Below are 15,728 nucleotides of genomic sequence, written 5' to 3'. Positions count from 1 at the left end.
AGTATTATGGGTACTCTTGACTCCTCCCATTGCAAGAAATATTTGGAGCGCGTATCACCATGGATTCCTCCATGGTCGATTAACTACTACCTTTGCTGTGCCTTACTACGCACATCGTCGACAACATGTCTGCAGTGACACAAACCGACGTCATATAAACCGACCTGTAAGCCACCTTTGATAAGCTCATCGGTAATTGTAGATTCAGTACTTTCTGTGCCATCTCAGGTCCTCTACAGGGCAGTCATCTCCGACCGCCCATATTCTCGCTCTATTTCAACGACATGAAGCTCGTGCTTGAAGAGCCACGATTATCATATGCCGATGATCTAAAAATATTCTCCCGTATCCACTCAACCAAAGACTGCCTCGCTCTCCAACATCAGCTGGACGTCTTTGCTAATTGGTGTACCTTAAACAGAATGATTGTAAATCCCTCAAAGTGCTCTGTAATATTTTTTTCACGAAAAAAGGACGCTGTTATTTTTAACTACACGCTACCTTCGAGCACTATCGAGTGAGTCAATCATATAAAACACCTCCCGCCTTGTCTTGTCCATCATTTTCAAAAGAAATTGACTACTGAACTAACTCATTAACTGACACAAAACAGCAAATGAAACGTTCAAAATTATTCTCGGACGAAAAAGTCGTTGATTTTTTTCGCTTTGAAAATTGCTGCGTTACGTCACATGCACAAATATTCCTTCAGCGCTGTTTCCTTGTTAGACAACAGTACCGAACAAATGCTTGGAGTACCTATATGGATTCAATCTGACAAAAGGAAAGGATTACCGCTCACTTTTCTATGACTTTTCACTTTCAGGGCATCAATTTGTTTAAATATGTTTAAAGTTAAACTCGGTTGACAAAGAGGGATGGTTTTATACATAAACAAAATTGTTTACTTTCAGGACATATAATTGGACTAGGTTAGTTCAAACGATAACATCGGTTGAAGAAGAGAGGTGGTTTTGTACTCTGGGGTATTTCCCAAGCACAGATATTAAATAGTCGAGTTTGGTTTTTGGTGTTTGGTGTTTGGTTAAATCGCGTTTGTAAGGAATTTTTTTGAGACAAGGAGACTCACTCTTTCTGGCGTAGTCCCCACGGAGAGATATCAAATCAGTCTAGGTTCAATCGCGCGCAAAGAAGAAGCAGTCCTACGTCAAAAAAAAACATTCCGTACTACAGAGACTATTCGCGACTACGCATTTGCTGACATTTGCTTTGGTTTTCACGCAAGTCGCAAGTTTGACAATTCGGCATGGGTTTTAGTGTAAGTGCGAACAGGCTTTAGGGTATTCGCGGATAGACTACAGAGACGACAAGAAACTTACCATTTAAGGTGAAGGTCGTCAGAGGCCACCAGCATTTTCTACTAATTTCAGCACTTTCACATCCTGCTGCCACTACTGTTTTGTTTATGCTATGGAACTTTTTCCAGCAGAACAGAGTTGCTAGTAGTAGGTATTAATCTGTTATGAACAATTATGAAACGTGGAGTCGCGTATCTATTTTCACTGTTGAACTAGATCCGGCAGTAATTCTATCACATAAAACGATGTTTACGGTGAATTTTATTATCAGTGGAATTTATAAGTATATTATCGACGCTCTACGACCGTTAATCTAATAGCGAAAACAATTGGTTAATTTCATGCTCAACAGTTTACGTTGGCATCACTCCATATATACGCCCATTCCCTTGGTAACGTACAACAACGACGGCCGTGGATTCCTCCAATTGCAATCGAAACGAAGTGAAGTTTTCCCTATCAATTCAAGTGAACAATTTGGGCAAAATGATTATAATATCTCTCCAAATAACTGTTCGGGTGGTGAATGAAAGTTTTTTGTGCCTCAAGTTAAGTTTCGCGAGTGATTTGAAACTAGAACGACTGAAATAAATTAATGAAAAATCGACGGCGAATAAGTGAAAATGTACTGATGAATATTAATTGGGCACTAATCTCAGTATTTAATGTAATTAATGACCCAAAAAGTAATAGAACTTATAGAATATAATCTTTAGTGCTTCGAGTTGCAAAATCTTATTACAGCGAGCAGGTTAGTTGAACTAATTTTATTCTTTTGTGATGGTTTCCCGAGTCTATGGGAGCATGTTGGTACACTGAAGAAGGGAAGGGAAGGATGATATTCGGTGCCATGCTGACTACCATAAATGCACTCTGACGACCTTGTCGTTAAATCAAAACGGGACATTCTCCTGTCAAATATTCGGAGCCCAGATAAAATTCAAGTAATATGAAATTTGTGTGCTCCGTGTCGAAAATTGGTTTTTTTTTTTTGAAAATCCCAAAATCCCAAAAAGTGGTGTACAATGCAGACCTAGCACCGGCCATATGTTTTGGGGCCTTTAAACTCAAATTTGTCAAACAAAAAAATTCTACTGTACAGGGACTATAGACTAATGGGGGAATGAGGGGTGTTCAATATTTGTTAAATGCCTGATTGAAAAATACGTTAAATCGACACATTTTTGACCGTTTATCACTGTCAAGAAATGGAAAACGGCAGCTTCTTCAATTCTATAATATTCTGCGAAACAGTGGAATGATTCTCTCTTATAATCAATCATAACGTGATTGACGTTTCGTTGTTAATTGGCATTCTGTTGTTATGACGGAGTCAATCATAATCATCCAGAAAACATGCCAGGTGTTTTGATAGAATTCATTTCCAGTAGGTATCGAGTTATGCTCTGTCAGGTACGAATGGCCAATCATAAAAATATATGAACAATACTATATGTGAGAAAGTAGAACATCTGTTTATCAAGCATACCTATTTTTTGTTTTTTGTACCATAGATTCAATTGAAATTGAAGATATTTTTTAAAATTTTTTGTGATGCTTTTCATCACGGTACTTTTTCAGTAGGTCGCTTCTGACTCTTGTATTAGGGTATGTTGCTACATCGTCGTAGTTGCCTACTCCCACACACATCCTATCCAACACAAATTATTAAAAATATCAGCATTTTTATGACACACAATGCAAAACTAGTTATTCCCCAATATTTTAGCTTGTTGTCTATCATACGCGATCAATCAAAATGAGCTGAAATCTATTTAAATGCTTTTTATCATTAAAGAAGTCCTACCAGCCAAATTTATAACGTTTTTTCGTGCGACGAAGAAGAAAATGTCGACTAATGAAAAATTTGTTTATTTGATGTTTCATCTGCGTAATCCGTCTATGACAATCTCTTTTTGGTGAACGAAAAAACCGGAAAAACACCAAAGTTGCCAGTCGTATATCGTTATTAAAAAAGTATTAACAATACCGTCATCCGGGGCGAGATTGTGCCAAAAAAGCATATATTTTTGTTCTTTAGCTCACTATACACACAATTTAGGAACTAAGTTTATTTCAAACCTGTCAATATATACTAAATTGTTCAATTAACAACTACCGTAGAGATAGTTTAGTTACAATGAAACCTAATTTTACTGAAAGTGCATGAACTTTGGCACAATCTCACCCCTTCTAGGGTGTAACATTATGTCAAAAACATAAAGTTAGGCTAAAAACCTAAATAGTGAACATTAGCATGTTTATAAACAATACACATAAATATCAGTATAAAGTAGTTCACATGGGGCCGTCCATGAGCTAAGTGGGCTATTAGGGGCAGGGGGTCGGCCAAAAACAACGCATCATACAAAAAGTATGAAGGAAAATAACCCGGAGAGGTCTGAAATAACTAAAAATGAGTTCGTAGTCAATGTAGAGCCTTTATATAGCCAGTAGCGTTCCTAGGGTTAACAAGGGGGAGATATATGAAGGGGTGTGTACTAAGGGAGAATACCTATTTGATCATTTAACAAAAGTAACCATTACTTCGTTCGAGAACCCGCGGCCGCAGAACATGTGGCCTATCCCATTCCCTCCCTCCTCTTTAAAACTGGCAGTTTATACACGGTATAATATATTCGTCTTATATTAGAGCGCAAAGCATCTGAAATTTCCAGAGAAAAAGTAAAAATTAGTTAAAATTATTTAGCAGACCTACGATGCTGTTTGCTCCAAAATGGATGATGCAATCTAATCTGTCAAAATATTGTGCTCAATAGTAAAGAATGTGAGTGTACTGTTGTATACTGACGTATTTTTGTTGTGTATGTGAAATCCACAAATTGGATCGATCATTATGGCTTGGCACAATCTCACCCCCGTGAAGCTCGAAAAGTACAAAGTTTCGAAAAATATTATTTTCGTAATCAAAACTTATCCAACGCATAATAACCTTTCAATACATTGTAAATGATTAGTTTATATACCTTCAAGATAGCAAGTTGATGCGATTTCTTGTTTGGGTTGGTTTATGCGGGACATTTTTTACAAGCGTTATTTCCGCGCATTTTTGATCGCGAACTTTGAACCCCTGTTTAGGCTGAATAAATATGTTATGTCCATCATCATTTTGAATTTAGGTCACCAGTTTCTATAGATTTAATAAATTTTCACAAATAAACATTTTTGGTTTTTGGCACAATCTCACCCCGGATGGCGGTAGTCATTATTTCTCCGAATATAGGCCACAAAACCCTAAAATAGGATGATGTATATAATTTGCGCAGGCGGTACGCGTCGTCTATTTTGGACTTTTACGGAAAAAATAAATGGAATGAAATGTGCAAAATAGAGTAGGCGTAACGGTTGTCCAAAATAGATAAATCACCAAAATAGAGACAAACGTTGAGCCAAAGGAGGTGAAGAGGTTTTTCTCAGTTTTCAAACCTGACTGCATTGTAGAGTAATTGCAGTTTTCCTCCGGTGGGCACCATAAAATGTACGTGTTGGAATGTTCATTTACCCTCTGTTTTCCCTCTCGTATCTACGCGGCATTCCCAGCGAACAATGAAATACAAGTTAACCGAAAGAATTACCCTTCCCACATGTAAGAACCCACTTGGTAATGAGATTTTCTTCCAAACAAACTTTTGTATCGTGTGCGCACTATTTTATTACTCCACAAAAAAAAGCGTCATGTTCCAAATTAAATTAAATGATTTCTTTCAGGCTGAAACCTCAAGGATGCATAATTTTTTCTTTCGACTTTTCCCATAAGTTCGTGCCCCTTAGCTAACGGAACGTGCATTACAGGTACGCTGCAGATTTTCCAACTATTTTAAGTACCGTTACATTGTGGCAAACCGAAATCGCTCATCGTGAAAAATGTAGCTCACACCTTCGGGAGTCGTAAAACGGCATCAGCAATAGAGAGCAGCCGAGAAAAAACTGCAAGAACTCATCGCAAGAAAAAGTGGGCAATAAAAGGAAAATCTTTTCCATGTTCGCGTCTGCTCAGCGAAATTGCTGAGCAGGTAGATACGGCGGGGAAGACTTTTTAACAAACCGTATCCGAATAAATTACATCAGACAAAGTTTTATGACGTGGATTTCATCGACTTTTGAGACATTCCAAACTTGATGCATTGTTCGGTTGAAAAACTTGCCATTTTTGGTTTGTCAGTTAGTCTACACATTGTTTGCATTAGTAGGTGTCGCCATTTTTGCTCCATTAAATTATTTCCAACACCCAGGATAGCAATGTTTTCCATTTTGTTTAGCTCTGCGATCCCATGACCATTAGCAGTATTCATCGTTATAGTCGTCGTCGTAATTCAGGGCCAAACAAAGAGCTGAAAGAATTGTAAGATTTATCACTTCCTTCAGCTACCAAGACTCGGTAGGTCGAGCTGAGCACTTAGCCGTTCGTTGTAGTACATCTGTGGGACCCGGGAAGGCAACTCTGCATCGTTTGCCTTCGTACTGAAGGATGAGCGGCAACAAAAAGAAGCCGTCCAAGACAGAAGGAGTTAAAAGTGCGCGTGGGTTAACGTGTGTGCCACTGTCCGCACTCGCAACCACCAACCAATTTACCTTCCGCCCGTCGATGGCCACGGAAAAGCAGCGCCAAACTCGCAAATATGGCATGATTTAGGAAGACAGTCGCTGTTTGCCGCTACTGAAAGTGAACAAGGTGGAAATTTGTTCGAGTAAATTATGATACACGGTTAGTGTCACCATTCCCTGTGACGTGCCAACGAAACGTTTCCCCCGGTTAGACGGCCGGACGGGGTTTCCGGTGGGTGGCAGAGCGGGCGGAAAAACGATGATCATTATTTACGTGATTTTGATCTTTTGCCTAGTGAAGCGCTGCATTCTAATGTCGGTGCTTCGGTGCTGTAGTTGAGTGCTGTAGCTCTTAACTAATGCTACCCGTTAGTGGGAAACTGTCTGTTCTGATGAATGGGGAATTCGTTCGTGGTGATGTTCAGTGGATTCTCTACGAATAGCTGTACGGATGTCGAACGAACAATTAACCGGAGAAACAACTGCGTTTTTTTGCGAGAGATGTCGCTGCAACACTGCAGTGTTGAAATACAAAATATTCCTGGCTGCTTGTTCTAGGAAGTTAAGTTAGCCTAGGTTCCATAAAACTAGATTAACAAACATTAAATAAGCAAAGCAAAGCAAAACCTAGGTGCTTCATTCCGTTATCGAAACTTGACCTTCTGTTTTTTATACGACAGACTTCGCAGCCAGCTGTTAGAGTACAAGACAATTGCAGTTGCCAGTTGCTACGATCTTATTGACTTTAACAGCCTCTTCCAGCCGAGATTCGAACATACGACGACTGGCTTATTAGGCCAGTGTCATACATCGAAGCCAACTGGGAGGCAACAAACATTAACCCCTCTAAGGTCTACATCATTTTTAGCACCGCAAAATTCACTAAAATGGCCATAACTTTTTTATCTTTTAATATTTTTTCACCAAATTTGGGAATTTTGCCGAAAATATTTACTATTTTCATAATATCTATAGATAACGGCCATATGCCATATGGTCCCGGAGTTATTCCGGAGTTCCTTGGGGGACCGAGATATGGCTATTTTAGATAAAGTTGCCAAATATCTAAAATTTGTTTGAAATCTTTTGATTTTTGTAAACATATCATCTACTGTGGATATATCAGTTACTTTGCCGCAGTTATGAGCCATGGTGCGCGCCATCCGGATCCGGGGGGACACTATGAATCCGGAACCGGTTCCCGTAACGGGACATTTCAGCATCAGTAAAGCATGTCGTGTCGCATATCAAAAAACATCAGCATTCGATAAAATAGCGATTGTTGATAATCTCATGTCTCTCAGAGGCCGTATGACCGGTTCCGGGTCCGGGGAGGGTTTCTTTTCTGATTCAAGCACGGAACGGATTTCGGAGGAACTTTTCCCGGACCTGGAATCGGCCATATGGCCTCTGAAAGACATGAGATGATCACCAATCGCTATTTTATCGAATGCTGATGTTTTTTGATAATAATTACCAAAACGAATAAATCGTCTAAATGATGCTGTATTAGTCAACGGGTTGCTAGGACAGCAGTTTTTTATTGTGTAGTTTATTTAAGTGTAAGCTTTATTTTTTCGTTCTAAAACCGTTAACCTTGACAATAAATAAACTCTAACAGCCGACATGTAAGCCTTGAATATCTCTAAGTGCTCTAGCTTTTCGCAGGTCAGTAGTTCGCCTTGAAGTATCCCAGTGCAGTGTAGAACAAACTGGTCGTAATAAACGCTGTTTCTGAAAAAACACGATTTAGAAACTTTATAAGCAATTACATATAAGCGATTTACAAACTTTATAAGCAAGATGATTCGGTACGATTATTGTTAAATGAACTATATGGTTCGGTGCGACCATAGATGAATTAAATGATTCGGTACGATCATTGTTAAATAAAGCATATAGTTTGATACGACCATAGATTATTTCAATGGTGCGATCATTTATAAGCAAAATAATTCGGTGCGGTACGATCATAGCTAAATGAAAAGATGTGGATCGGTAAAACCATAAACGAATGAAATAGCTTGATTCGACCATTGATAAATAAAATGGTTTTGTACGATCATTCACGAAAAGACGACTTTATTCAGTGTGAATCAAGCACCGCAATATGTACATAAGCAGTGATACAGGTTTTAAGCTATTGATCTATTTGGATTTTGGGCTGATGAAATGGTTGTTACATTTTAAACAGATTGTTGAAGCCGCATTGGATTCTGAAAAACTGCAAAGTATTTGAGTGCCGTTTATAATGAATCGCATGGCACTATTTTTTCCTTTTCTGGTAACCCCGCATTTAATATACCAGGATGCAAATACGTACGGGCCATCACGGATGTCAACGGAGACTACTTATAGAGAAAAGAGTGGCACAGAAGAAGAGTAATATGTTGAATGGAAATGAGCATGAATTAGACGATTCTTGGCTGGAAAATTTAGCAGCAAAATCCCCAGACAGAGAATCCTGCATATCCAGAAAGACACAATAAAGCGTGTGAAGTAAAATTTACTAGACTGACTAGTGGAGAATGCCATCAAGTTTAAAGATGCTGCGGACGAGATTCGAACTGATGTTGCAATGGCAATGATAAACCACATAAATTTTCAAAAGCAACCCCGCCATCATGAGCTTGAATGGATTAATAAAGATATATTGAAAAGTGGAAAATTTTTAGCTGAGAACCCGAATATACTGGTTACCAAGGCGGATAAGGGGAACAAAACAGTAATCATATCATCGTCCGAATACCAGGAAAAAATGGAAAGTCTCCTGGACGACGAAACCACATACAAAAAAATCAAAGGCGATCCAACAGCCAAAATTCTGAAAAAAATCAGTGTATTAATCGATGGGTGGCGTGAAAATAAATACATTGAACCACGCACACACAGAAAACTGAAGGTTACCAGCGGCAACCCACCACGGATCTATGGACTTCCGAAAATACACAAGCAAGACCGACCACTCCGACCCGTTGTGTCAACCATAGGATCCGCCACATATAACATGGCTCAGTATCTGGCGGAAATCATAGGACACATTGTAGGAAAAACGGACTTCCACGTCAGAAACAGCTTCGAATTCGCAGAACAGATAACAGGAAAACAGATACCCGAAGATACGATATTATTTTCCCTTGACGTAACATCGCTGTATACCAACATCCCTGTGGAGTACGCAATAGATTGCCTTACGGAGAGATGGGACGAAATAAGTAACCACACGAAGATCGACTGCCATAGCTTCATCTCGGCAGTCAAGCTTGTACTGGATTCCACCTTCTTTGCGTACAGAGGATCAACGTTCTCTCAATGCTTCGGTTTGCCGATGGGATCGCCTCTCTCGCCGGTGATAGCGAACGTAGTGATGGAGAAGTTAGAGCAGCATTGCGTAACCGAACTGGAGAGTAAAAATATCTCACTGAGTATGTACCGCAGATACGTCGATGACTGTTTCTGTGTAGCATCCAATGAACATGTGAACGAAATTTTAAACACATTCAACAGCTTTCACAACAGATTGCAATGCACAATAGAGATTGAACAGAGTGGAAGCCTCAAGTTTCTCGACATGCTGCTGAAGAGAAATAATGATCGAATAGAGAAAACGTGGGCACCGAAACAGGAAGATGGAAGGTACCTCGATTTTGCTTCCCAAAGCCCGTATGCACACAAATGTAACACGGCTATAGCAATATTCGACAGAGCTTTAAAGCTATCCGATTGCCAAAATCGCCCTGCTGCGATTAAAATGGCAAAAAACATCTTGCGCATCAACCATTACCCCACATGGTTTGTCCGGAAAATTTTAGCAGATCGAGTACACAAACTCTATAACTCTCTGCAAGCGACTAAACAAACCACTAGTGAGGTAAGATACGTCTCCATCCCGTACATCCCTGGACTAAGCGAAAAATTAAAGAAGATCTTGCACAAACACAATACGGAATCAACGTTTAAACCGCAAGATAAAATTCGGAATCGGTTGTTTAGTAAACTTAAAGATCCCGTCCCACCAAGAAAGCAGAGAAATGTTGTATACTCGATACCATGTGGAACGGACGATGGAAAAGTCTACATCGGACAAACGGGAAGGAAGCTAGAAACCAGGGTAGCAGAACACAAAAATGATGCCAAAAAGGGTGAGGCGAAATCGGGACTCTCGCAGCATACAGTGGAGGAAGGACACCTCTTTGACTTCGCCAAAACTCGGGTTTTAGAACGGATAGAGAACCAGGAGACCAGAACAACAGCGGAAATGTTCCACATCAAAATCCTAGGTGATAGCAAAACCGTGAATCTACAGAGAGAATGCGGAACATTCAATGCTGCATACAACGGTCTAGTCCTAAAGCTTCGTCAGAGTAACAACAACAAGCCAGTTGGACGGAAGGAAAACCAGCCCACTGATGAAGGCTGAATAACTGATATGAATGTGGCGTAAATACTAGAAGAATGTAAGAGTTTTGTGATGTGTGTTTTTTGTAAAAATTGTAAATCGCGAATTTGATTGTTGAAAAATAACTAAATAGCACATTTTAATGGTAATAAATATTTACAGGCGTCAGACGATAGCTGAAGAATAGTAGGCTGAAACGTTACGCGATATATTCATCAGTTTCATTATTTCACCGAACATTTTTCAACTAAACCTGAAGATAGTGATCTTGCGGTGACTTAAAATCAAAGAATGACTAGTAGGAAGCCTAGAGTTTCGCTTCACTGGAAAGACAAAAACAGCAGTTAGGGTATGTTGCTACATCGTCGTAATTGCCTATTTCCGTCCTATCCAACACAAATTATTAAAAATATCAGCATTTTTATGACACACAATGCAAAACTAGTTATTCCCTAATATTTTAGTTAGTTGCCTATCATACGCGATCAATCAAAGTGAGCTGAGATCTATTTAAATGCTTTTTATCATTAAAGAAGTCCTACCAGCCAAATTTCCTACGTTTTTTCGTGCGACGAAGAAGACAATGCCGACTAATCGTTTTAATTTCCGTCATTCATAAATGAAAATAACTCACGCAAGGCATTGTCGTTATTCTACAGCCAGGAAAACTTGCCTGACCTGCAGAAATTTTGCAGAATAACATTTATCATGCCGTCCTACACAAATACATGCGCGTTAGCTTCGTAAACATTGTTGTGATTTTTAGTTCGGACGATGAAAAATTTTGATGGACGGATTTTAAAACGGTACGACGAATTTTAGAAATAAAGTCAGTTGCGTAATTTCAATAATATGCTTTAATAGTCGTTTTTCAGTGATTTCAAAGTTCACGGATCGTAAGGTAAGTGTGTTTTAGTCAAATCAGCACAAGAACTTTTGGAGTATTCATTAAATCTATCCAGCAAATGATGAAAATTAGAATGGCTTTACTTATTACGACGGGAATTAGAAAAAGACCCTACCTGCATCTCTGCAATATATTTCAATATTTGTAGATCAACGTCAAGCACTGATAAACCGTCAGATTTCTGTTGATTCTACTATAATATGTTATCCCTGTTAAAAAAAAACCACTGTTTATGAAGCTGAGTGCTATTACTGTTCAAAATTAAACTCAAAGCGATTTTATTTCATATAGCGAGTATTTACTTTTCTTTAAAAAAATTAATAAACTTAATACCGGCTGCCGTTTTTTCCCATTTCTCGGGTTGATAATAATGACGAACAATCAATGATAACGGTTTTCCTGCTGGAAATTTGTTTCGTGGATCTTAAGAGGTTTTAAAAATTGCCCAACAAAAACAAAACGTCGAGCTGCAGATTTTGTCGCAAATTATGCCACGGAAAGTTATTATTTATTTTTCCGTTACGGCTTAGAATGGTAAAAAGGCTTAAGTATTACTTAAACACTAGCTCTGTTTACAGATATAGATTTGTAAGTGCGAAAGTATATTTTGCTTAGAAATGCTTAAACGTCTTCCATAAACATAGCTTTCCAAGCTTTCATGCACTGAAGGAAAACTTTTCAATTACCCAAATTGCAGCCAAGGTTGATCTTCGAGTGCTGCTTAATCTAACACTAGATACCATTACTATACTACTTTTTTCATTACACTAGCTTGATAAAATGTCTAAAACTAGCAGTTTTGATTTTTGTATCGCAGTCCCATACATTCAACGCACTGTGCGTCATCTCGTTGGAAAAATCTGTTAAATTAAACCAATGAGGTCCAATTAAACCTACCAATAAAGTAGTTGCGTATGATAGACGGGGATGACACATTACGACGTCGCGACGCACGTAGGAGTATATCAGCCAAAATTCAAAAATCAAAATGTGAATGAACCACGCGCTATTTATCATTGTTGTATTGTTAGATACTTATAGCATCATATATCGGCCATTTTGATAACATCTCGATTGTTTATAAGACTGTACAGCTGTCAAAACCTTGCTATAAATCGCAGCGTGATTTTTTTACAAGTGGTCCGACCAGCAAGGTTGTGTTCCTGCTGTGTTTTTGATATTTTTTAGAAACTGCCACGTAAAAATTCAATATGGATAATCAAGACAAAGGTATGTAGAGTAAATTTGAGCACAAATTTATTTATACACATTTAGGTGAAGCCCGTAAACCAGGCTTGGAAGTAACAACTTTTTGCTTTCTTTTTTTAAGGCATTATTTTACAAAAAAGCATTTTTGTTTATGTTCTAAGCATCTCTAAGCAAAAATTTTACCATCATTAGAAAGGTATGGAGTTCCAGAATAATGTTGCGAAAGGAAATCTCACGCATCCTCACGCTCTCAATTTATTTTTGAATTTGAAGTTGTGACGATTTTTCACGCATTTTACAACTTTATCAATTAGTTGTGTTTGTCATGCATTAGTTAAGAAATTTCGATGTATTCTTTCAAATTCTGAGAGAATTGACCGGAAATTTTCTAGAAATCACCTTTTTTAGTTTATACGGTAATGTCCTAATCGCTCAATCGACAAAACGCTTTTGTTTACAGAAAAAAACTTAAAGAAACTCTTAAATGCCCTCCGAATCACTATCATGTACTGAAACATCAATTGAGTGGTTTTAAAACACAGTTCAAACGCACATGGACGACTTCTTTTAACCATAAGGATCGGTTTAAAGAGGCAAACAAAACTTGGATGAGTTCTACTATCAAGTCATCTACTTGGTCTGAGATATCAAATGCAGGTCGTCCAAGTAAGAAGTTTGTAGACTCTCCTGAGAGAAACAAGCGAAGCCTGAAACTGTGAGAAAATGTCCCAGTTGAGATCTTAAGTTATGCAACACAAATAAGTCAAAGATCTGTGGGAAATACGACGGTTTCCAGCATCATTAAAGATATCACCTAAAATCCCTCAAAAGCTTCAGAGTTAAAAAACGCGCTGACAGCTGTACAGTTAAATGCTGTTCAAAAGCATTCGCCAGGACACGCTTTAACTACATTCGTCGTTTCGAAAAAGCAGTATAAAATTATATATTCTTCAAACAAAAACATTTATCCTTATTATTCGCTTTTGAAGAACGCTAAACGAAACTGCTATTCACCAGAAGTAGAATTTTCAGTAACAGATACCCATGCTGAGGTAAAGTTGCAGTTCTAGTAGCAGCTTCACGCTTATGTAAATATCTAGATGACGTTTTTTGTCCTTGCCTGATGATGGAAATCTAAATTCTGATTTGATTCGGACCTGATCAGCAAGTGGGGATGCGATGGTTCTGCACAATATTCAATATAATCAAAAATTTGAGTACCCGTTAGACAGTGATTCCAACATTTTTATAAGCTCTGTCGTTCCTCTTCGGATGATAAGCAACATTACCAGGCAGAAAAAAATTGTATGGTATAATCCTTAATCGCTGAAGTTTTGCCGTCCAGTCAAAGTCAGATTCGCCCGTGAAATTAATAATATAAGAAAGAAATACTATTGCTGATTAACTCTCGCGCAAAGCCCATAAAAACTACCCAGTCTTTAACAGCCGAAGCGCTTAAACTACTCGTCCCAGGTCAGCTAAACCTGTAACTTGAAGGATGCAACGATGTATCAAACACGAGTTCAGATGAAAGTGAGAGTGATTCAAATTCGTAGCGGTTTCTAAATCGTAAAATTAGGACTTACGATCTACATTTTTTATTGTACTGCAGAAAAAATACAACAATGATGTAATTTTGTTTTTAAGTCATGTTTCTCTTGATTCCAATATTTGCTTAACGATAAATGGGAATACGACACCGAAAATGTATGTCAAAAAGGACATATGTCACTGCTAGCTGAAAACAAGCTGTTATTTATTAGATTTATCATCTAAAAATAATAAATAATAACTTTTTCGAGCTATTTGATGCATCAACAGACTTAAACACCATTGAAATAATTTTGGCCACGTTTTTGTTCTACATACTCCTATGTGCGACGTGTCGTTGTCGTAAGCAACCTAGAGGCGGGGTGGCTCGAGCTGTTTCAAGCAGTCGTCTCCATTCGACTCGATCTTGGGCCATTCGTCGCCAATTTCCCAGTCAATCTGGTATCTGGCATCCATACGACATGCCCGGTCCACCGTAGCCTACCGACTTTCGCCAAATGTACGATGGGAATCTCTCCAAGAAGTGCCAGTAGCTCTCCGCTTTATGCTTCTTGATCGTAGCGTTTAGCGAATGGCAAAGTAGACCCGATTTCTCTTTTTTTATGAAAACAATGCCTCTCGTCGGATCACCACCTCAAGAGCGATGTTGAACGGCATGCTGGATAAGTCGTCACTTTGTCTCAACCCTCCCCGCGTCTCGAAGGGCTTCGAGTGTGTCCCCGAGACGCGCGAAACACATCACTCGTTCAATGTAGCTCTATTCAGTCGCGTCAGTTTATACAGAAAACCGGCTAAGTGCATTATATACCATAGCTGGTCTCGATTGACTATATCGTATGCTGCTTTTAAATCAATAAAGATGTGATGCGTGGTAGAGATGGTCGGGTAGCGGAAGATTTACCCGAAACCCGCACCCGTACCCGTACCCGCCGGGTACGGGTCGGGTTCGGGTATTGAAAAAAATTATTTGCGGGTTCAGGTCGGGCACGGGTTCTTAATTTTTGGTTTTGAAACCGGGTACGGGTCGGGTCGGGTATCTATTGACCTCATTTAACACTAAAGATTGTCGGGTATCCGGACCCGTACCCGTGCCCGACGAGTTGCGGTCGGGTTCGGGTATCAAAAAAATAAACTTGCGGGTTCGGGTCGGGCACGGGTTTTATTTTTTTTCTTAATCGGGTACGGGTCGGGTTCGGGTATTCAAATTTTCATACCCGACCATCTCTAATGCGTGGGCACGTACCTTTGAGCTTTCTGCAAGATCTGTCCGCCGGAAAAAATCTGGTCCGCAGCTGTGCGATGAATCCCATGAAGCCCGTCTGGCAAATTATAATGTAAACCAATCATGAATAACGCGGGTAAAAAATGCAATTTCTTACTTTTACGCTTCAATGCCGTGATGGGCAAAATTACTGATATTTACTGATAGTTATCAGGAACGTACTGGAAACTACTGATAGTTATCAGTAACGATTTTTAATGATAGTTCCCATCCCTAGCAAGCAAATTTGTGTGGGAAGTTATTAAGTCAGCTTTTGGACGGGCGATCAACAACGGACCAAATCTAAGTATTGCAGCCGATTGTCCTCCAAAAGTGTCGTATTTGCGACACTACGCATCCTCTATTTATCGATTTGAAAGCCGCGTATGATACGATCGACTATGTAGACCTATGGAAAATAAATGTTCCGGAAAACTAACCAGGAAAGCCACGAAGGATGTAAGTGCTGTTTGAGCATATCAGGCGTTTTATCAAGTTTTTTCGATAGAAGCATAG

This window comes from Sabethes cyaneus, chromosome 1 (assembly GCF_943734655.1).
Source record: "Sabethes cyaneus chromosome 1, idSabCyanKW18_F2, whole genome shotgun sequence".
NCBI lineage: Eukaryota > Metazoa > Arthropoda > Insecta > Diptera > Culicidae > Sabethes > Sabethes cyaneus.
This window is presented reverse-complemented; position numbering follows the sequence as displayed.